General features: G+C 38.9%; 1 long non-coding RNA gene across 2 annotated transcripts; it reads left to right on the top strand.

Moving 5' to 3' along the window:
* Window positions 1-6,664: 6,664 nt before the first annotated feature.
* Window positions 6,665-22,089, top strand: LOC143851681 (uncharacterized). 2 transcript variants are annotated; one of them, XR_013236453.1, is made up of 6 exons: window positions 6,665-6,765; window positions 13,258-13,379; window positions 13,858-13,918; window positions 19,646-19,774; window positions 19,891-20,648; window positions 20,733-22,089. It is a non-coding gene; the product is annotated as an uncharacterized LOC143851681 (long non-coding RNA). The 2 variants fall into 2 exon arrangements; XR_013236452.1 differs by having other exon boundaries at window positions 6,669-6,811.
* The last annotated feature ends 1,029 nt before the right edge of the window (window positions 22,090-23,118 follow it).

Below are 23,118 nucleotides of genomic sequence, written 5' to 3'. Positions count from 1 at the left end.
TCAATAAAGATTAATGTTTGCCTGTTTGTACCCCAATGCTTCTTGCGTGCTAGTGAACTTAGTTCCCTTCTGTACTCTGCTTCGTCGGTTTAAGCCTTCCAACCTTGACAGGTTTACTTGCTTTGTAACAAGACAAAGCAAGTGTCACATGGACCTCGTCCTCAGACTGATGGCTTGTGACACTTCAAGCAATGGGACGCGAGAGAACAGATCAAGCACGGAGAGTCGTTGGTGCATTCTTGCATTCAACATGATAGAAAGATAGGAAGAAAGACATGAAGAAAATATTATAACTCTAATTTTCAATATCCAAAGACTCAAGGGAAAAACATGGAGAATAAATGAGAAGAGCCAAGCTCTCTCTCAAATCTCACACAAAAGAAGAATCTCTACAAATCCTGAATCAAGAAAAACATGTGAAAATGAGGTAAGTATTGGCCTTATAATGGGCAGCCGAACTAAAAACCACAAAACCAACATTATTAATCTATGTAAAATGACAAAAAAGATATCACTTACAAGGAAAATTACAACTACTGACTATTACTAAAGACAAAACACTAACACTAACCCTAGGCTAGTGCAATCCACATGTCAAGATGCATCAGCCACCATCATGAATGAGGATTAGGGATCCTAGTAGCACAATGATAAGAGGAGAAAGCATAATCTATGTGAGATGGGTTGGTAAAAAAATCCTCTCTACTATTAAGCCTATTCAGGACAAGGGACATTGGCCACTGGTCAATGTCTGGGTGAGGGAACCAATGTTGTTGATGGTTCTAGACAATGACCATGACAGCTACCACATCAATGCCCTTGAGTAGAGGACCAAAAGCATAAAGAATATCACAGGATTACCCTAAGGACAGTTGTGTAGTGATAGGCTTGGACTTAGCTCGAGAGGTCACAACCCCATTATATTGGATTAAGAGACCTCGATGTTTAGAGATTCTAGGAGGTGTAGCTTAGGTGAGGACAAAAGTGCTAAAGATCATGAAGTCGTTGCCAAGACTGTTGAGAGAAAAATGCACTTATCCTTCAAAGAGGGTATTGGATGGAAGCAAACTGACTATAGAAATACTTACACTTGTTCAAGTATTGATGTGGACATCAACCCATTTAATGTTGTAGACCCCATCTTGGAAAAGGCAGAAAAGAGAGAAGAAAATTATTAGTTTTAATTTCCAAATCATCTCACTTCCTTTTCATTAAAGTAATTGCCTTAACCATAGCTTGGGCAAAATCCCTTCCTTTATTCCTTTTTACACCGGCTTTTTCCTTATGGGAGATTTGTTCCAGTGTAGAGAATAGGTCTGCTGTAGTACAACAATGGCAAGCTCCTCATGGGATGATGACACTCAATTTTGATGGCTCTAGTATGGGTAACCCGGGGCAGGCAGGCATAAGAGGAACTCTAAGAGATTCCAGGGGTGAAGTTATGTAGGCTTTTTCTGGGCATGTTGGGGTAACATATGCAACTGAAGCGGAGGTTCAAGCTGGTCATCAGGGGATTATTCATCTCCAAAGGGAGATTATGGATCATGTGATTGTCAAAGGTGATTCCCTTAATGTAATTAGAGGGCTTAGAGGTTCATATGTCCCCATGGAGGTTTGCGTAATTCTTTGATGAGATCTGCGATAGATCAAATGACGCCTCTTTATCTTTTATGCATGTAAGAAGATCGGCCAAAGGGATTGGGGATAAATTAGCTAGGGAGGGAGTAGAGAAACAAAGTTTAGAGCTTTTTGATTTCCTTCCTCCATAAGTGAGTTGTATCTTCGTTGCTTTGTTTTTCCTGTATTCTATCTTTTGTTCTTGTTTGTTCCTTTGGGTCGTACTTTTCAGTCGCCCTTTTTATTGAATGAAATCGGCTACTGTTAAAAAACAAATATTAGTTGTCAGCATCGCATGACCTGCAAAGGTCGGAAAAGCTTAAGGAACAATGCATGAAGGCCACTAGGGATTAAAGAGTAAATTATGTGTATTGTCATGGTTGTAAATTGAGTGTGTAAAAAGGGTATGCAGTGCAGGCTTATTTGTAAATAAGGGGATGAAAGAGGTCATTGTAATTATACAGGTAGGGACCAAGAAAAGATGGCAATCAACCATGCGGAAGCTAGTAGGGACGATTTTTTATTCTCTCTCAATCGGAGTTTCACTGTCACCAGAATCAAAACAATTTTGAACTGTAACAATTCAGTTCTGTTCATGGTGTGTTGGAACCAAAATTACTTCTTGAAAGCAGTTTAGTTAGTCCTATTATGCTAGCTTAACTTCTATAGTTCCGATCCTAGCTGAATCAGAAAATATGATTTGCGTCAGCAGTTGTGTTTAAAAAGTACAGCTCTATAGATGAATGTACATTTAAGTGTCAGTTCCAAATCTGTAACTGCAATGTTCAGTTGCAAGTCAAAGACATTTGATTGCAGATTTTATTGTATGTTAGCTTGTTGAATCGGAATCCAAATGTTGATATGAAATTTCTGCCAGAAGACAGTCCATTTCTTAAATAGCTGCGGACCTTTAGCTCCTATTAAAATAACTGCAAATTTCTGCAGTTTATAACACTGTCCCCTGAACCACAAATTTATAACATTGTCTACTGAATCACAAATCAGATCTGAAACATGATCACTGGCTCTTGATTTTACCGTTTCTGAAACTCCAGCATTGTTCAACATTGTTCTATACTAGGTCTGTTCATGTACTGAACAGAATAATGCTGATTAGTTGTGTTTCAGTTCAGCACAATTATAGAGATACTATTCATTGGAGTTCTAAACTGAACAGAGCAGCAACGTTGTGCTCCGTTTAAGTGATCCTGAACAAGTTCAACGCTTATAGACCAGATCTGGCTATAACTGTTCTGAGTAATTGCTGCCGATCGGGTCCATAAAGAAGCAGAACTTTAAGACTTTTATTCTGTTTCGTTGCCAGTCCAAGCGTCTGTTAATTGAGGAGGCGAACGGAACGGCTGATGCCTTGGACAATGAGGGGTGTTTTACTCAAAGATAACAGGCAAGTACTGCAAATGGGGGGGATCTTCCCAGAGTAGCGAGAGGAGAATGAATATGAGATAGATTGGCCGTACCTAATCTGAGGACGAGGGTTTCTCCTAGCATTTTCTTAGGAAAATAGAGGGGAAGTAGTCGTGAGAAGATGGGAGAGCTCTTGAAAAGTTTAAGGGCTCTACTCTCCTACATGTTCTTCTACATTGAGTTCAATGGTAGAAACTATTTCTCTTCCCTCTCTAGTTATTTCAGTTTTCCATTTGAATTTCTTTCAGTTCTTCATTTGAATTTCTTTCAGTTTAAGGGCTCTACTCTCCTACTTGTTCTTCTGTTTTCTTTTGTTAAATTCTCATAAAATACTAGCAAAATTCCATCCATGTCCTCGCAAACTTCTCCCGAACTGCTAATACTTTGGAAATCAACCTCCCATAGATCTTGCTCTTCCTACACTCCTGAGATTTCTATACAGCATGATTGAGGATGTGATTTGTTCTTCGTGATCCTATAATGTTTCTTTGCGTAATTGTAGTTGGAAATTCTTGGTTTGTGCTTGTTGTGCTTTATAAAGATTAGAGTTTTTTGCATCTTAATCGACCCCTGAGCAGCACCTAAAAAATCAAGAAGCTATCAGATCTCAGTTTTATTGCAGAGATTACTTCTGCAACGAAGTCAATTTCCAACATTCATCTATATCTGAAAAATCGAATTCAGTTTGTGAGAAGTACCAGCCGATTCACTTGCTACTCAAGAACAAGAAGTGATACGGTTGCAAATGATTGCCGAAACAAAGAATTACAACAACACTAGTTCGTTGATAAAATCCATCAGTCCGGTTTTATGTTTTCTCTGACTTGGATCTGTCCTGAGCCAAGGCTTATATCCATATGAATTACATTTAGAGTAAATTCGGGTTCTTCCTTCGTGTGTATGCTGTCTCAGAACCGAATAACACCATGTTGGGTACCTTACCAATATGCCAAAAGCTCCAGAGCTAATGGAACATGTTAGGTAAGGCCCTTTAAACCTATCCCATACCAGGTTGGGTCCAACCCAGTCCCATTCCTAGGTGAGCCTCCACTCTGGACCATAACATACCACCACGCTTCTGCATCTGCCGTCCTCCGCGGCCCACTCTGTGACAGCTTTCACTCTGGCTTTTTTTCTAGGTAGCCCTTTCCACATGTCTACCCTTCCTGACTCGAACACGAGATGTGATGGTTGTTCTGATACCAAATGTTAGGTACCTTAACAATACGCCAAAAACTGTAGAGTTGATGGAACGCGTTGGGCAAGGCCCTTTAAGCCTGTCCATAACAGGCTGTGTCCCACCCAATCCCATACCTAGGAGGGCCCCCACTAAAGACCATAACACACAATCATAAAGTTTTTTTTGTTCCAGTTTGTTTCAGTGAATCATTTGATCTCTTGTGAAGAACACGACATTAGCCAGATCCAATAGCTATTCAAGTGGCTGTGGGCATCTGCTGTGCAGCAGAACTAATTTTCTTTTTGTTCTAATTCTGAATTCAAGAGGAGAAGCTCCATTGCAGATTTTGAGCTTGGCAGAACAGATCTGATAGTTCTTGAATCTAATCCTGCCATGATCTTCTTGTGTTAACAAGCAACATGAAATTTTCCGGCAAATCGAGCAAGAACACAAATGGAGCTTTGACCGTGTTTAAGTACTGTCTGCTTGGTCTCTGCACTGTTCATCTTGGACGTTCTGGTTACATGGCTTGAAAGAAGTTTTGAAAGCAAAGTTCCTGCTTGTGCCATCAGATAAGGTTGTTGTTAACAAAGCAAAGCCTCTAACTAAAAGCATCAATTCACATCATCTGCCACTGCCAATGTTGTTTTCTTTAGACAAAAGGTTGTGCTTTAGTAATGGCCAATTCATCTACCAGTTCTCAACTTTTCCATAGAACATGGAACATTTGCAGAATTCTGTCATTGAATCGAGTTGAAGAGCCATCCCAATGTTGAAATCCTGGGATCCAACGTGCAAGCCAGTATCTCAAACTCACAACACATCATCACACTTTAGTAAGGCTTCCCAATGTTTAAAGTAACTGTGCTCCAACAGATCAGAAACAGCACTGTCTTGGGTTCGATTTTGAGATCCCCAGAAGACTGTGTACTTGTAATTGATATCTTCAGAGGAGAGGATTTGAGGTTGAAATGAAACTGTTTTATTTTGGGTGCTGCATACAAGGGTATCATGTTGTGAGTCTATAGGTATATGATAAAGACATTACTACCCAGGACAATTTGTCATCAACTGCTTTTGATGAGAGAATGCTGCTTCACTCAGAGGTTGAAATGAAGTCATGTCTATATCCAAAAGGTTCAGATCAGCTTTGAGCAATTACTTACAGCCTTGCTACTGTTGGTACATTTCCTGGAAAATGCCTCCCTAATCCCTATACCTGTCTGCTAGAGAAAATACGCATAATGAGCTCCGGATGGTTCATTCTCAATAGCATATTAAATCTGTTGAACCTACGGGGTCCACATTGTCCAGTTATTTCATTGGAGCAGAAGTTCAATTGTGGGGTTCAAGAAAACCTTTGCTTAAGCTAGTAGCATGCAGGCGTGTTGCAAGGGCCCAGTACAAGCGAGGGCATAAGTATTTGGCATATAAGCGGATGTGCAGCCTGATCTCTGATTATAGACCAATTGGCTGGATGTACCAAGAATGCTCCCTGCACTGGATTGGAAAAGAAAAGATGATGGATTTGAATACTGTTTGTGGCTTCTTTGCCTCCTCCAAGAAGATACACTCCAAGATCAGATCAGAATTCTTGAAGGTTGCTACTATTCAAATTAGAGTGCTATTATTCCATTGGGTTCGACAAAGAAAAGAGTTTCAACACAGGGCAGAAGAATTTCAATATGTGAAGGAATGAAATAAGGAATCAAACTAAAGTAGAATGTATCACTAGCCAACCAAAATTCTGATTTCACTGCAATCGTTCTAGCAACAACAAGGTGTTTGCATTTTTGCTTCCTTCTATAGAAGAAGGATCGAGCTTGAGGACAAGCTCTTTTCTAAGGGGGGAGTTTGATGTGGACTTCAACCCCATCTAAAGATGTAGACCCGATCCTGGATGAGGCATAAAAGACAGAATAGAATTATTAGTTTTCAGCATCCCACGACACTGCGAAGGTCGGAAAGCTTAAGTAACAATGCATGAAGGCTGCTAGAGGTAAAAATGTAAATAATGTGTATTGGAATGGTTGTAAATTGAGGGTGCAGAAAGGGTATGCAGTGAAGGCTTATTTGTAACTAAGGGGATGGAAGAGGTCATTGTAATTGAAAAGGTGGGGACCAAGGATACATGGCAATCAATCATGTGGAAGCTAAGTAGGGAGCATGACCTTTGTCACTAGCACAAGAGTCAAGCTCATGCTAAGCGAGAGGTGGTAATTGGGGACCGGACACTTGTCATGGACTAAGGCTTTATTCTCTAATCATTCGACAAGTGTCTCGTGGGGACCAGGCCAAGAGGACATTTGTAGCCACGTCATGACTCCAAGGTTCATCGAATGACAAGTGTCAGTGGACCACTTGCAAGAAGCTTCTAGGCCCCTTCCTCTTCCTATATATAGGGGAGGGGGGAGGCAACATGCAAGGCACTTATAGTGATGGATTTTTGAGAGAGTGGCCGGGAATTCTAGGTTTATCATTGCATTTTTCTAGGAAAATAGAGGGGAAATAGTCATGAGAAGAAGGGAGGGCTCCCGGAAAGTGTAAGGGCTCTACTCTCCTACTTGTCCTTCTACATTGAGTTCAATGGTAGAAACTATTTCCCTTCCCTATCTTGTTATTTCTATTTTCCATTTGAATTTCTTTTGTATATCTAGTATGAGTGAGTAGATTTCTTTTTGTTAAAGTCTCGGAAAATACTAGCAAAATTTCATCCAAGTCCTAGCAAGCATCTACCAAATTACTAATACTTTGGAAATCAACCTCCCCGGATCTGGTCATTTCTATGCTCTTATCTCTGATCCACATCAAGTACTCTCGAATCAATGAAGTCCGTTTTGTTGAAATCATCTAATTCTACTTTCAGCTGCATAATGAAAGATTCAAATTCTCAAGAATATGAATTATGAAGCAAATTCAAGAGATCCTTAGAATTATAAAATGTATAATACTTGATCCATGACATAAGCTGTGAGTTTGGAATTAATCCACGCAATACTGAGTAAAGCATTGGCATGTCAAGAATCAAAATTTGCGATTTTTTCCCAAATAGGGAGCTTTTTTTTCAAAACTATCTCCATCCTCCACTATCTTTTCGATCCTTTTACTATATTCGGCAGTAGGTAAAGCAAGATCAACAAGATGGCCAGGGATGCCACGAGCTCGCCATGAGCTCTGAGTCTTGGGAGGATGTATCTCTCCAAAGCTAGGAAGTTATTGCTTAATGATATTTTTTTGAAATTGGTAGCCAATAAATTATTGCTTGATAACTTCTGTCAAGTAAATGTACATTTACTAATATAGATACACAGCAGCAAATTTCTATCAAAACAAGATCCAGATATTGAGATATTGAAAGAACTGACAAAACAACTCCTAAATTGAAGATTAAAAAGACTAAAGTCACCAGACGTCTAGACTTTCTGGTGGTTTTTTCAGTCATCATAAAATTATTTTAGTAGACACATTTATTTATGCAGATGCATGCATTCCTTTTTTCACCATTGTGATGCCTTTCCTTAATATATATATATATATATATATATATATATATATATATATTTCTTTCGGGTGTCATTCGTCTTCTTTCCAAGAAAAGTTTTTAGGAAAAGCTTTTCTCCGGTTGAATTTGTTTCCCGCCCTCTACAAATTTAACTTGCCGTAATTAATTTGGTCGCCTGCTATTAATTTGAAATCTTTCCATTCCAAACTTTTGTAGAAAAATCTTCCAATCCAAACACGGCCTTAGTCATCACCTCCATCTATATCAAATTCAATTTATCTCTCTAATACCTGCAATTTAATTGTTTTCATGTTTCGTTTGAAAGTAGTTAAGCAGTTTTTGTTCGTTTTCTTTGAATGGTTCAGGTACTGTTTTACATCCAAATCCAACACAGTAGGTCTAAAATCCTAATCTACTAGCAACATAGTTCACATCTGGACTAAGCTTTAGAATTCTTACCATGTTCCTCATAGAAGCAGTAGAGATCCGAAAAGTTTCATCTGCACATGTATATGTGGCTGAAACAGGGAACTGGAGAAAACAGGATAGGGTAAAGAATTCTACATGCAATAACACCAAAATATTTCATAAGGGGTAGATTGTATAGCGATTTGATACCCTTGGATATTGCATAGTGCTGGGTTATTGGGAATTATTAGGGTCATTCCCATCTCCAAAATATATACCATTACAAAGATTGGCACATAAATATCATTGCAAGATTGGAGCCCACCTCATGTTTTGATGGCGTGGGGCCCACCATTTTACACCCATTCATAACAATGGCCTGGACTAGGTGGGACCCACAATTTTACACCCATGCATAGCATGGGCCAGGAATACTAGTATTATATATATATATAACAACGGGTAGCGTAACTGTAATAATAGTGACGGTATTGCCCACTTCAACTTTAGGTGCGCAACAGTGTCAGTTTGTCCTCTGTAAAACAGTAAAAGCAAATAAAATAAGATAAATGACATGATTTGAAAAAAATGCCCAATTTAAAGACAAGCACATGCATATCCTTAATAATAACAGCAATAAGGGAGATGATATCCCCCCTTCTCTCTCCTTTTTATCTTTAACATCAAGGTTCAATTCCAAAAAAAGGACAAAGTACACAGAGTGACGAAGACAATTAACAAAGAAAGAGAAAGAAACAGAAAGAGAATTCATCCCATCCTCATCCATTAGAAAATGGTAACTCGCAATCAAAACCTACCTATCGACCCCGGTTTTTGCTAATGAATCAGATTCCAAGTTTACATCTATCTCTCTATAAAGCAAAAAGATAATTGTCCATTAGAAATTTAACCAAGACTCTTAAATTTAGTCTGAAAGTATCCATGGAAACTATCACAAAGATGTATCCACTTTATTACATTTGATGAAAATCAAATAAGGGCCCTGGGAGCAGCAGACTATAAAAATTCTCGGACCGTGTCACTCATATTCGGAATATGTTGATTCTCATTTTCATGATTATGAAGGAGTGCGTTGATAGAATCGACGACTTCCTCCGACATGGGAGGGTTCAGATTATGAAATGGTGGGTTTGGCTCATTCAAAGGTAGATCTAGAACCCCTAATGCATGTTGTATAAAAGTATACTGGATGACAACTGGAGTGGCCCCACCAAGTCTAAACGGATTTGGATTGAAAATGTTAAAAAAGTGTTGGCGGGCAAAATTTACTCGCGCTGTGAGTCGATCGACTTGTCTAGCCATACCGTGTGTACGGTTATTCACCCTGGTGGTGGCTTTTTTGTGCAGAGAAGCGACGACATAACCCTTGCGAGCTCGGTTATGCACATGTGTGAGATGACTGTCTATCGCAAATCTTCCGAATAAGCAATTTGGAAGATATGATGATTTTGAAGTCGAACGAAACGTCGGTATTTGCAGGTGGCGTTAGGACAGACTTCTCGCAATGCAGGGCAAGCCCCGCAGTTTGCATCGAGTAGGAAGGTTTAGTGAATGGAGGTAGCTAGAATCGAGTAGGAGCTGGAACTTAGTAGACCTCCCTACTCGATTCAAAAGAAGATCAGCGGATCACTAGAATTCTATTCTTCTTCTCTATCTCTCTCTACGGATGCGGGCGAACGAACAAGGGGAAGACCAAGTACCTCTCTCTCTGCATCTAAACCCTAAACCCTAATCCGCAAATCTCAAGCTGATTCTCTCATGTGTTGTGCGAGGTAGCTAGAATTGAGTAGGAGCTGGAACTCACTAGACCTCCCTACTCTATTCAAAAGAAGAAGATCAGCGGGTCACTAGAATTCTGTTCTCCTTCTCTGTCTCTCTCTACGGACGCGGGCGAATGAATAAGGGAAAGACCAGGAACCTCTCTCTCTCTCTCTCTCTCTCTACATCTAAACCCTAAACCCTAATCCGCAAATCTCAAGCTGATTCTCACCTGTGTTGTGGGTGTTGGATTATAGTCTGTTAGTGATTCTCTCTGATTCTCTCTTCCACACACACCAGAAACCCCATAGCCTTGTTATTTGAACACTTTTTTCAACTATGAATTCATTTTCTGATTTGTCTTTCACTTTTACACTTCCTTCAAATTAAAACCTATTTGTTTTTCTATCTCAGAATGCCGAGACAAGCAGAGATAGTTGATGCAACAATAGTTGCAAACTGACGGGCTTGCCCTGCATTGTGAGATGTCTGTTCCAACGCCACCTGTAAATACCGACGTTTTGTTCCACTTCAGAATCAACATATCTTCTAAATCGCTCATGGAGTATTCGAAAGATTTACGATCGACAGTCATCTCACATATATGCATAACCGAGCTCGCAAGGTTATGTCGTCGCTTCTCTACACGAAGAAGCCACTGCCAGGGTGAATGGCCGTATACACGGTATGGCTAGACAAGTCGATCGACTCATGGCACGAATAAATTTTGTCCGACAACACTTTTTAGCATTTTCAATCCAAATCCAATTGGAGTTGGCGAGGCCACTCCATTTGTCATCTAGAATGCTTTTATACAGCATGCATTAAGGGTTTTAAATCTGCCTTCGAATGAGCCAATCCTGCCATTTCATAATTCGAACCCTCACTCATTCAGAATCATAAAGATGAAAATCACCATATTCTGAATATGAGGGACACGGTCCCGAGAAGCCAATCTAAATAGCCCCTCACAATATCATGTAATGCCTATAATCCCTAGTGAACCTGGCACCCCCAAACTTGATCAATCAAAATTCAACTTTAGGACATCAAGAGCAGGTGGGTTCCATCAGACTGTGCCTTTATCAATAAATGTGTGGCTAGTCATGTAAAACTCCAACAATTTACATCGCTCCAAACTCCTAACCCCTAACCCTGGAAAGTTATATCAATGCTAAGACAAAATATTTTTGTTAAATGTAGCATCTAATATCACAAAAATTATTTTTCTCTTGCCCATGAAAATTCTATTATCGCCCACTTTCCAAATGTTTTTTGGTATCTTTCCCTACTTTAATCTCGAAGGTGGCGATCACCGACAGCATATCAATAAGGGAATGTTGTTGTATCAAGAAGCATCTAAATTTTCCTTTAATCAAGGCATGTTCAATTGCAAAGCTCGAGGCAAAAGAGAGGCTGACATCTACTTAAATTATTAAGTGTTCTTTTAAGGTGCCGCCACACAAATCCAAACATAATGATCAATGTAAGTTCTTTTTCCCGAGCCTCTCCAAAGGATCAAGGCCCATGTTGCAACAGTACGGGAATGAGTGTCGGATTCAACAAACTCAAAAAGAAAGATTCATGCATTTACCAATACTTCAATCAATTCTCAAATTTACATTTTGTTTACATAATATTATGGTTAGAACAAGCAATATATTGAAAATTTAAAAATGTTCAAGTGAATGTTAGATTTATTACCATATAAAAAATTACTATTAGGATGGGTAAAACTGAATAACACACCGTAATTGTAAAATTCTGGTAGTAACATCTGGAAAAAAACATATAAAAGAAAATCTAGAAGTGTCGGAAAGAATTGGAATTCGACATGTGTTGCACAAGTACTTTGACCCATTCAGAAGATTTCGTGTAACATGGACCAAGCCCATGACGTAAGTCTCTTGCCATGGGACACAGCCAGATACAGAGTTCCTTCCCTTATGCCTCTTCTTGTAATTAATCAAAAAACTTCATAATCTTGCTCCAAGATTATGAAATCCATTTAAGTACGTATTTTAGTACCTAAATAAACTCATTTAAGTACCTATTTTCTTCACCTCTAAACATTATTTTTCTGAATTCCTTCTCATCTCTATTCTCATTATAGTTGGTATATTAGCCATTTTTGTGTTTGTTTCACATCCGAAAGGTGATTTCAACATGCAAGGGCTTCTAATTCTAATTCTACACAACTTTACAAACATAGGGCCATGGAAGTGGAGGGTCTGCTTCTTCAAAACAGTAGACAATACATACATGTTCAAAAGAGATAACCATAATTGCATTGTATTCAAAGTGTGAAGTGGACTTAATTTCTAAACTCCAAATGTGGATTTCTCAGTGGAGCAGCAACTTCTAAAAGGATAATGTCAATCTGAACAATTGAGTCATGGTTATTTGAGATCTTTTTTTTTATTTTATTTTTTTGAATGGTTGGTTATTTTAGATCTTTATTTCATTGAGATAGTTTAAAAATTCACTATCCAACTAACCCTTGCAATGTACAGATAAATTGAAGCTATTTTTATCACTGGATATAAGTAACTTGTCATTATTTGTGGTTTGGATTGAATCTTTTACACCCCAGTTATCTTTTTATTTGATTAGTTCCCTATATCATTGTTTCGTCAAAAATATTATACTGAGCCGGTTAATAGTCAAATTACCTATGTTGATATGTAATATTGGTAAAGGAGCGCTACTACTTGGAGTTATTCATCTACTATCATAAGTCTGCACTTTTGGTCTATGTATCTATAATATATACTAAGTATGTTTCTTTCAGTTTGTCATTCGTCTTTACTAAGAAAATGTTTTCTGGAAAAGTTTTTCTCCCACCGCCTCCACAAAATTGAATTTGCCGCTATTAATTTCGTTGCCACTTTTAAGATCTTCCACAAAATCCAATTTCACGATATCACTACGGTTTTTCCGTTAAAAAAGGAAATGCCTCAATATTTTGGGATTTATCTAAATGAGATACGCTAATAATTCATTTAAATTGAGGTTTTAAGTTTGGCGCAACTAATTTGGTTGCCACTATTAATAGGAAACATTAATAATTGGAAATGTTTGGCGTTAATCTCTCTAAACATCCTACAAGATTAGGAAATGTTACCAATTGGAGAATAGGAAACATTCCCTGTAAATCTCTAAATGTGCACAGTTGGATTAATAATTGATTTTAGCCAAATAAATTGCAGATTTGTTTCCATTTCCAAAGGTTTTCTCTCTCTTTGAATTCTTCCTTCTAGCCTCTTCCTCTTATTCTCCTTCTTTTCCCACTTCCTATTCACGAAATGGTTTTTGTTTTTTTATTATTATATGTGCTATCCACTAGGAGACGGCCCGATATCATATGTCACCTCCGCCCAGCCATAATCCAACATGCTACAACCCTATGCCTGCGACTGGGCCATTACGGGCAGGAATTCTGATCAGTTACAGCCTCCCTAAAACCAGGTTCGCATATGAATCAGTAGAGTTGAGTCTACGCAACCGAGTCCCTCTGCTAATGTTTGCTTTTATCTCTCCTTATAACACAATATTTATTTGTTATGCTCATATTTAGTGGATTCATAAAAAAAAAATCGGCAGATAAATATCAGTACTGTCGCTTAGGCCCTTGTAAAAAAAATCAATTGTTGAGATGAAATCCGATGAAACTACATTTTCCTCTAAATTCATTGTAATCTAGCACATAGGCCCTCATAAAAAAATTGTTGAGGTGAAACCCCATCAATTTAAAAACCTACATCATTTGTCTCTATATCTAATTTTATCAATGTACACTCCCCTTCAAAGGAACATGCCAGATTATAATCGACGGAGGATAAACAGAGCTAAGGTCATCTGTGATCTGAGCCCGGGCTTTTTTCAGTTCCTATAAGAAATGAAAATTCATGCATTTTCTTGGTATCTTTTTCTTTTCTTCATTCAGAAACAGGGGGCTGTACAAAAGTACTCACCATGAAAGCCATCCAGATGACAGTCCCCCAAAGGTAAGGTTTTTTATAATTTTTTTCTATCTTTTTGGATTCAAGTTTTCACTGTGTGCTTGGAGAAGATGGGCCCACCATCTCTACCTATACATATGCATTAGGATGGGACGCACTATTTTCTTCAATGGGGTGGTCCCACCATTTTACACCCATACATAGCATGGGTCCGAAATATTAGTGTATGGATGTATGTAAATGCATTCACAGAACAATGCAAATTTTCACAAATTTAAACAAATGATACTTATATTAGTTGTCTCATCTTTTTCCTTCTTGATTCTATGACTACGCAGTCCTTTCCACACAGACAATACTAATATTTCTAGTGTACCAACTCTTTTTCACATAATCTGTGTATGTATGTAGAAAGTTTCTATATTCATTTTTTTCTGTTTTACATCAAAGAAATTGCCCAAATTTCTTTTTTAAACATTTAGTTCTTTTTTTTGCTCTGCCCGTGCATCGCACGGGGTGTCTTACTAGTCTCCCTATAAATAGCACCCAACGACACCTATGCAAATATTTTTCCCACCAATTGATTCAGCAGACATAATTGAATAGGGAAACAGTCTGCCCTATACATTGCTTCTTCCCTCTCTCCTACTCTCTCTTGGAGTGAATTATACGATGGTTGTTCAACATGTCATGCACATTTTTGTTGTTGTTCAACTTCTCTATTGCAAGACCCAATAAAGAAGAAGAGAGAGAGATGGAGGAGGAGGAGGAGGAGGACAGAGAGAGAGAGAGAGAGAGAGAGAGAGAGAGAGAGAGAGATGAGTTTCCTACTCATATGTGTTCATTGGGTGCCACTTAATGTCCTTATTGTTTTCATCCTCATGAGTTTGAATCAACTTTAAAATTTGTAATTGATATATTTGGTGTACCATAATTGGTAACAGAACAATTTTGATCATAGAACATTATTTGGTAACATGCCTAAGAAAAATAATAGTCGTAGAAGTTTTAGTGGTGACAGAGGCAATATCAATTAGTGAAACTATTAATGCCCTAACAAAATAGGCAGAGTTGTCAACAAGAAAAATAGGTCGGGTTATAAATGAGAATCATCTTTTGTATCAAAGATTGAACAAGGCCAAAATATGAAAGCCGACAATCCTTTAGAGAATTCTATCAATCAATGAGAGGTGTTCAAGGTGGAGTTCAAGCCCCAACGAAAGGAGAGGTAGAAAAAGGTTGGTGAAAATCAGTACGGAGAGATTTTGGAAACCAAACTCATCATACCAAAGTATAGGATGACACCTTTGATGTGAAAGAATTCAAATTCAACCAACATGCTACTGGAGTTGAATTTTTGGGATACAAGAGTTGCTTTGAATATTAATTCTTTCGAGATGAAGAGATGAGTCATCCTTGATGTGGCTGATTTCCATGGAAAGCTTCACTCGGAAAATTTCTCTTCACTCAGAAACTTTCCAAGATAGGCTCATGAGAGGAAAATTTCATTGATTGGTGTGATATGAATGAAGATCAGAAGGTCAAGTTTGTAGAGGCCAAACGTACGTGAGTTTTATCAATTAGGTGTCAACAACAGTCAAGGGGTTGACAAGGACTACCCTGAATTCAACAATATTAAAGAGATGATTAGGTAGAGGTTTCTATCGGGTGATTATGCACAAGCTTTGCTGATCCGTTAACATAATTCACGACAACAGGTGAAGAGTGGAAGAATACAGATGAATTTTTCAAGCTAACAAGAGTTGGCCTAGTTTAGCCCACTGCTTCTGCTTAGAGGCCCTCTGGTGGGTCTAAGGTGAAAGTTCAGATTCTTTTTCGAGAGGGATACCATCCCCGATATTGAAGCACTGGCATCATAGCAAGCCTCGTCGAGTAATGGCTCTTAAGTATTCATGGGTCGATCTTGATCCATATGGGTGCTCATCAGATCTTCTCACTGCCTGCCCTTTGACAAGGTTTTAGCCAAACAAATAAGAGTACGTGAGGTGTCAAGAAGTAGCTTATTCTTTGTTTTGATTCCGTAGGAGCAGCAAATCCGTAGCATCCCTTTGTGTTCGAGCCTGGAATCGTCATCCTCCCTTTTCGGACACGAACATAAACTCTAGCACCCTTTTTGGTATATTCTCGTGAGGACTCATCACATATTCCCGAATTGAATGCTGGCGCTTACGAGCACCAAAGGTTCGGGAAGCATCGCCTACCACTAGAGGTATGCCAGAGGGGTACAACATATCCTACACTACCTATTAGGAGTGTTTGTCTGCTAACTGTAGTTCGTAGTTCCCCAAGCCGGGTCTAGTATGCCCGTACGACCACTACTCGTGAATAATAATCAGAAGAGTTAGTGAACGACATTGGATCTGTTGAACCGGATCCACATCAAAGAGTTTTATCCTCAGGCTCTAATGAGCATTAAGGATTATCTGCGATTCTCGCCTAGGGCTCGTCTCGTTTAGCCTCCGAAATGGCATTAACCGAGACGGCCTACGAATGTGGAGAGGCAAAGGTTTTCTTTACTTAGGAGGTTATAAAGGTTCCACAATACTTGCGCAGTGCTCCTTGAAAAATGTGCTCGTTACAATTACCCTAATGACAAACAGGGTTTTGGCTATGACTCGCCTAACTGAACAACAACTTGTTGCTTGCAATGTTGGAAGCCTTCGAATTCAAACTCGTAATGAGCTTGTCACCAAACAAATTTGGATTGTTAATGACTCTTTTCCATTAGCCAATAAAGTTGAAGTAAAACTTGGGCAATCGGCACATCAGAAAGGCCATCACAAACAAGGAAAGACTTCTAGTGCCTCTTGAAGCACTAAGTGAATGGTCGACCAAGACTTCAGCCCGTACCGAAGCTGAAGTATATAAAAGGATTTTTAGCGTTTATTTGTTGTTTGTCTTGGAAACAGCACCATACCCTAGTCCATATATTGGCTTTTATTTGGGTACGTGCTTGGTTTTGTTTTGGGTTTTAATTTGAGTTTAAAACTTGTAATTTTCATTTCTGCTGCACCAAGTGGCAATTTCAAATGAAAGAATTGGGCCCTACTTGGTAAATGCTGTGGAGAAATGGGGAAGAAAAGGAGGCTCTTTCGGGTGGCGTGATTTTAGCAAAATATGGCTTCGAAGCTATGGAAGTGAAAACAACTCATCATGGAAAAAGTCCTGCTTGGAGATCCATATGCAAGGTTTTTAATATACCCAATGAGGGAATTAAATTCAGCATAGATATGGGCAATGAAATCAGATTTTGGGAGGATATTAAACATCGAGATTCTATTGAAGGATCATTTCTCAGGCTTACACATGCTTGTGATAAACAAACATGTGATGATGGCTCGGTTGTATTACTCAGAGGGCAACAAGGTGTGTTGGAATTGGTCCTTTAGAATGGAGGAAAGATACATTTCAGCAAGGCAACCAGACATATGTTGGGTTTGGGGATCGAGTGGATTCTTTGTCTGATCCTTCCTTCATATCCTATCTAGGGTTTGCATTTCAACTTTCAATAAACATCCATGTGTGCTTAAAGAGCTCCAATAACCCCTAATGTGGAGGCTTTTTGTCGAAGAGCCATTGCAGAAAGCACTACTACATCCGATGCTCAAAGTTAGTTGGTAGGAGATTAGGTTTGAGCATGAGGACCGGGTCCTGACCAAGGTGTTGAAGGGCCTACTCTAGTAGTAGTGTAGGGACACAAATGTAATACGCCTTGAGTAGCATGACTTGTAATTTCTCTTTTAGTAGGTTGTAATTGTATGTAGGGTACACTTGGAATATTTTAGAGTTTGAGGGGCCTTGTAGTAAGGATTTAAATGTAAAGAGAGAGAAACCTTTATAAATAGTAGGGAGCTACTCATTTAGTCATTTAGGGAGTTTTGATGAGTTTTGGCTAATTTTGGGAGAAGGATTTGTAACCCTAGCATGAGGAAGGAGAAGATGAAGCTTGTAAGAAGATCAAAGTGTGATGTGAGAAATTCTTACTCATTGAAGGCGTTCCGTCTCTTCTTCCTCTTAGCATGAGTTCATTGACAAGCTAAGTATTTCTTCTTCTTTTTTTGAAATGGCAAATAGATATTATTAATGAGAAAGAGAAACAGGGGGCCCAAGATGGACCACACCCAAGGATACAAAGAACGGGCAATGAAGCACGGATATGGGTACGGGGTGCGGGTATGACACGATACGAGTACGTGGACATGTGATTAAAGAAAAAAAAAAGATACGGGACGTTGGGGGTACGTTGAATATAATATATTTTTAGATTTTATTATATATTTATAAAAATAAAAAATTAAATATTTTGTTAAAGAATTCAAACAATTTAATTGGAGAACAATCAAATAACAATAACATCACCAAAATCTAATATTACTTCTCAGTTGTTAGGTTTTTAACTACGGGATATAGATATATTATAGATATTTTGATATATTCAACCTCCCCTTTTGTTAATTGGGATAGCCCCTCTATTGTAAATCTGTAATTTTCAATTTAATTTGAACCAGGTGCGCACCCAATACGTACACAAACCAGAGTGCGTACCCGGTACGCACCCAAAGAGTACCCAAGAGCACCCGCACCCGACACGGGTACGTGGGCCTCCGGAGAGTACCCGTGCTTCTTAGAGAACGGGAAAGAAAAGGAAAAGAAAATAGAATTACATATTACAACTCACGGCGGAAGATAATCAAACCATTCAAAATCCAAACACCTAACCCCACGCCTAGCCAACGAATCCGCCTCCCCATTGGCCGATCTCCGCACATGCTTAAAAACAATAGATGAGCCCGAGATAAGATCATCAATTTCATCGAACGTAGAGGAAAATCTCCAAGGCGGAGGCACCCTTCCCTTGAGCCACCGAATCACATTTAGAGAATCGCCCTCCACAATTGTTTTATCCAACATCTCACCCTTTAATCCTTTAATACCATAAAAAACAGCCCTTCAGCCTCCGAAGCATCAAATGACCCAATTGGGCCAGAGTAAGCCCACTCAACTTCGCCATGGACATAAACCACCAACCCCGGCCGGGCCTGAATTACCAAAACAAGCCCCATCAAAGTTCAATTTAACCAAACAAGGGGGAGGTGGCTCCCACCTCTGCACGATTTTATGCCTCCTCTCTCTACTAAAGCAAACTTCCCTCCAAACCTCCCATAAGGAAAATGCCGATACAAAGCGGAACGATGGAAGACATCTCTCCCAAGATATAGCAAGGGCAACAACTTTCATATAAAGCCAATGCGGAGATTTAGCAATCCCCTCAAAATTTCTAGAATTCCTCTCTTTCCAGATACCCACCATGTAGCACCAGCTAAGTATTTCTTGTTCTTTTTCAATCAAAAATCTAATAAAATTTGAGTTTCTATTATTGTGTTCCTGTTTTGATCATTATCTTGTTGTTCTTCATCTATTTTCAGTCAATTTTCTGCATCTCCTGCTCATTTCCTGCAATTTCCAGCAACATACTTGTTTTAAGACTGTTTTGAGCAGAATTTTCATTTCAATCACTTGTTCGTGCTTGTCGTTGCTCAATTCTTGCTACAATTTTCAATTTCAAAAGTAGACCTTCAAAAATTCTACATAAAATTTAGTATCAAAGCTTATCTTTCTTGAATTCCATCACATTTTCCTAAATTTCTACACATTTTCTGAACATTTTCAAGAAATTCAAGGCATGACCATAAAATTTCATATCTGAGAAGGATTTCCCATTCTCTCTAATCTTGAATTGTTTTCCCACAGAAGTCTACATCAAATTTAGCATCAAAGCCAGATCCAGAAGAAATTCAAATTTCTCCGAGATCCGAAACTCAAATTTCCATTCGATTTGCTTGAAGGTCGAAGAAAACGACAAAGAAGATGAAATTCAAAGTATTATTCTCCGTGCCTTCCTTTTCTTCCACTAGTGAATGATTCTTCTTTATTCTTTTTTCTTTTTTTGAATTAACACTAGTGAATGATTCTGAATGTCACTGAAATGGATTCAGCAAAGGATTAGAGAGTCTTTTCCTCCCTGTTCGTGTGTATTGTTCAAAGGACTTCAATTTGGAAAGAGGAAGCAGAAGCTGCCTTCATTATTCGTCCATGTTATTCCAGATTTTTCTCCATTCAATGAAAGACAGTTTTGTCTACTTGCAGATCCCAAGAACGCACAGAATAGTCGGGTCTGGAATTTTAGACTTTTTCCTTGTCTGGAGTTAGAGTTCATTCGAAATTGATACAATTTTGGGCAAATTAAGGACTGGTGAATGCATCAAAATTAGCAATCACTGGTAATGGAATTTCTGCTACAGAATCGTGTATTCATTCTCTGTTGCACTTAGCTGGCTCCATTCCACTTCTTTTAGCATTAAAACCATAAAGATTGGGTGTGTATACACCTCCAGCAGTATTCCAGATTTATATTCTTTGCCAAGTAGTGGAATTGCATGCAAGAACTAAGATCTAGTTGATAAAATCTAGATACACGGGGTTAGTGCAAAACTACAATAGAACAGGAAGCCACAGTGCCTATCTCCGTTGAAAGGGCAGCAGATTTTTTTCAATAGTTCATTCATGTGGGAATTTGGAAGAGTTGCTTGGAGAAGGTCAGCCCAGGACTGCATTTCTTTATTCTAGAATTGCATTATAATTTCCTAGTCTGCATTGGCAGTTGTGATTCCATGTGATTGGCGGGTTTTGTTCATTTTGTTCATTTCCTAGTCCCTATGGATGCACGCAATCACCCGCAAACCACGTGCAGCAGGTAAAGGGTTTTGTGCATTTTGTTTCAGCTTTACGAAAATTTTAGATTTGAAGCTTTGTTGTCTTTTCCGTCGATTTGGGCCAGGCAGAGGGCAGAATCCGGCAGATTTTCAGCCAAAAGACATCTTCACACTGCTGTAATTTTGACCACTACTTGCCATCTTCCCCAAGGAATGGACAAAGCTTGGGATTAGCCTTCAAATTTGACCTGCCAGCAGCACTGATTCTTATCCGCCTTCATCATTTTCTGAAATTTTGTAAGGTTGACAGCAAAAAAGATTGGAGAATGACAATAAGTCCTATGGTGCAAACATCATAGCTTCTAGAGAGAAGGACAATTCAATCTTGAAAGTGCAATCTTGACGAAGTCTTTAACTAGAGTGGTTTGGGCAGTCCTAACTGGTTCATTAAGACATAGCAGCTGTGTGGCTAGGGTTTGAGGTGGTTCGTGACCCCATTGATTCCGGCATTGAGAGTTGGTATATTAATTTGATACCCACAGGAATGGCTCCACCTTATGCGCCATATTACGATGCCAGTTACACTTATGGTGATTGCCAGGCCACTTGTGTACAATGGATAGATGCTCTTGAGGATTATCATTAATACTATAGTCGAAACCATCATTAGAGAATATGTCGTGTCCGAGAAACCGTGAAGCATGATACTATGCTTTCATGGGTCGATTTACTGAAGGAACACCGTGAACAGGGCCTCTCTTCTCTTCCTTTATGGGAAGAGGTTCAAGACCATTTCTTGAGACTTTATGCACCCTCCATCTATTGACAATGGCATAAGGCAGAAGTTCGACGTAGGGAGCAAGAGGCTAAGTGAAGACAAGAAGAAAAATCCAAACAAAGAGAATTTGAGGAGTTGTGGTTGAAGTGGAAACGAGAAGCTAAGGCCAGGCAAGAGCAATGGGCCCCAAGTGAGGCAAAGTGGACCAAGAACATGTCTTACTTACATAGGCAACTGAGTCTCGCACAGACATCTCCTATTCCTACATATGAGGCTAATGATACATATGTTGAGACTAATGGTGAGGAGGAGTTGCATCAGGAGGTGTTGAGAGAGCAGATAGAGGATCTGATTTCTATTGAGGACTCTGGAGAGATTGAGGCGTCTACTTCAGCAATGGATTCATTTGAGGCACCATTAGAGGAGCACATTGATACAGAGCGACATATGGATCTTTTTTCTTTTTTTCTTTTTGAAAATTGACTTTTATTAACCCAGAAAGAACCAAAGAAGGGACAAGATGTCCCTGCACGGGCTACAATAATTCCAGCCCAAAGAAATTACAATAAAGTGAGTTTCAATAACAATAATAGCCTTCCCGTCCCCATTCCCCATTACATCACCCGGAATACTAATCTGCATCGAATCCAGCAATACACCCTGTTTGGCAACTCATCCGCCATTTCATTCGCAAAACGCCTTCTGTGTTTGATTGTTGGACGAATCCGTCGTACTAGATCCTTAACCTCCGCGATGTAATTTTGGAGCTGTCAGGGCCCTTTTGAATTATCTGATGCCCACGTGATCACATTAGATGAATCCCCTTCAACAATATGGGGGTTAGAGGAATGTGTTGAATACCATTCGATTCCAAAAAATAGAGCTCTTACTTCTGCCTGTTTGAATCACAAATCCCTATCGCGCCCGAGTAGGACATCAGTATATTCCCCCTTGACTAATAACATAACTAGATGCAAGGACTAGCACTTCTATCACAAGACGCTTGTATTTGTAAAGATTTGTTAGAGAGAACGACCTCAATGGTGAAGCTCTAGATTTAGCATAAAAATTCTCCTTGATATGACAAAACCATTAACTCTATACGGAAGCTATATATTCAAGATAATGACGTGGGGAGTGATAATCAAAAGAAACATGTCGTTCCTTTCCTGACTCTAACTTCTGCTTCTTATCTCTGTCACCTATAAATGGGAAAATGTCATAAACAAATCCATGGATTTTCAAGAAATTTTAGTAAACGATGTAGGAGAAACAAAGGCATTGTTAAGTATCGCAATGTATTCAACTTAAAATCCAATGTCCATCTCAAGAGCACTAATATGAGATTTTATGGATATGATGGATTGTAAAACATGTCTTCACCAACTGCAGGTAATTACCAACGGTCATACACTCATGTCTACAGGAAGAATCAAAACAAACATTCAGTCTTATTATCAAGGAAAAATCAATATTCCATGCATTTCACTCATACATGCTTATAGAGAAATTAAAAAAAGGTGGGGGTAGCTGCATTTGCCATTAAAATTTCAAATTTAATTTAAAATCTATTCGAATGCTTCGATTACAACAAAGATCTTCACTAGGAAAAGAAAATAAATGTAATATCCATATGAAAGTCGTAGAGGAATATAATATCCAAATGCCACAAGGATGTCGGAATAGATATTTCTATGGATGCAGAATAAAAGAACCGCTCCTTCCCCTTCTTC

The sequence above is a fragment of the Tasmannia lanceolata genome, unplaced genomic scaffold, assembly GCF_043159265.1.
Source record: "Tasmannia lanceolata isolate RefF3 unplaced genomic scaffold, GAP_Taslan_0.1 ptg000018l, whole genome shotgun sequence".
NCBI classification, from domain to species: domain Eukaryota; kingdom Viridiplantae; phylum Streptophyta; class Magnoliopsida; order Canellales; family Winteraceae; genus Tasmannia; species Tasmannia lanceolata.
The sequence above is the reverse complement of the archived record's forward strand: the minus strand, read 5'-3'. Positions and strand labels throughout refer to the sequence as shown.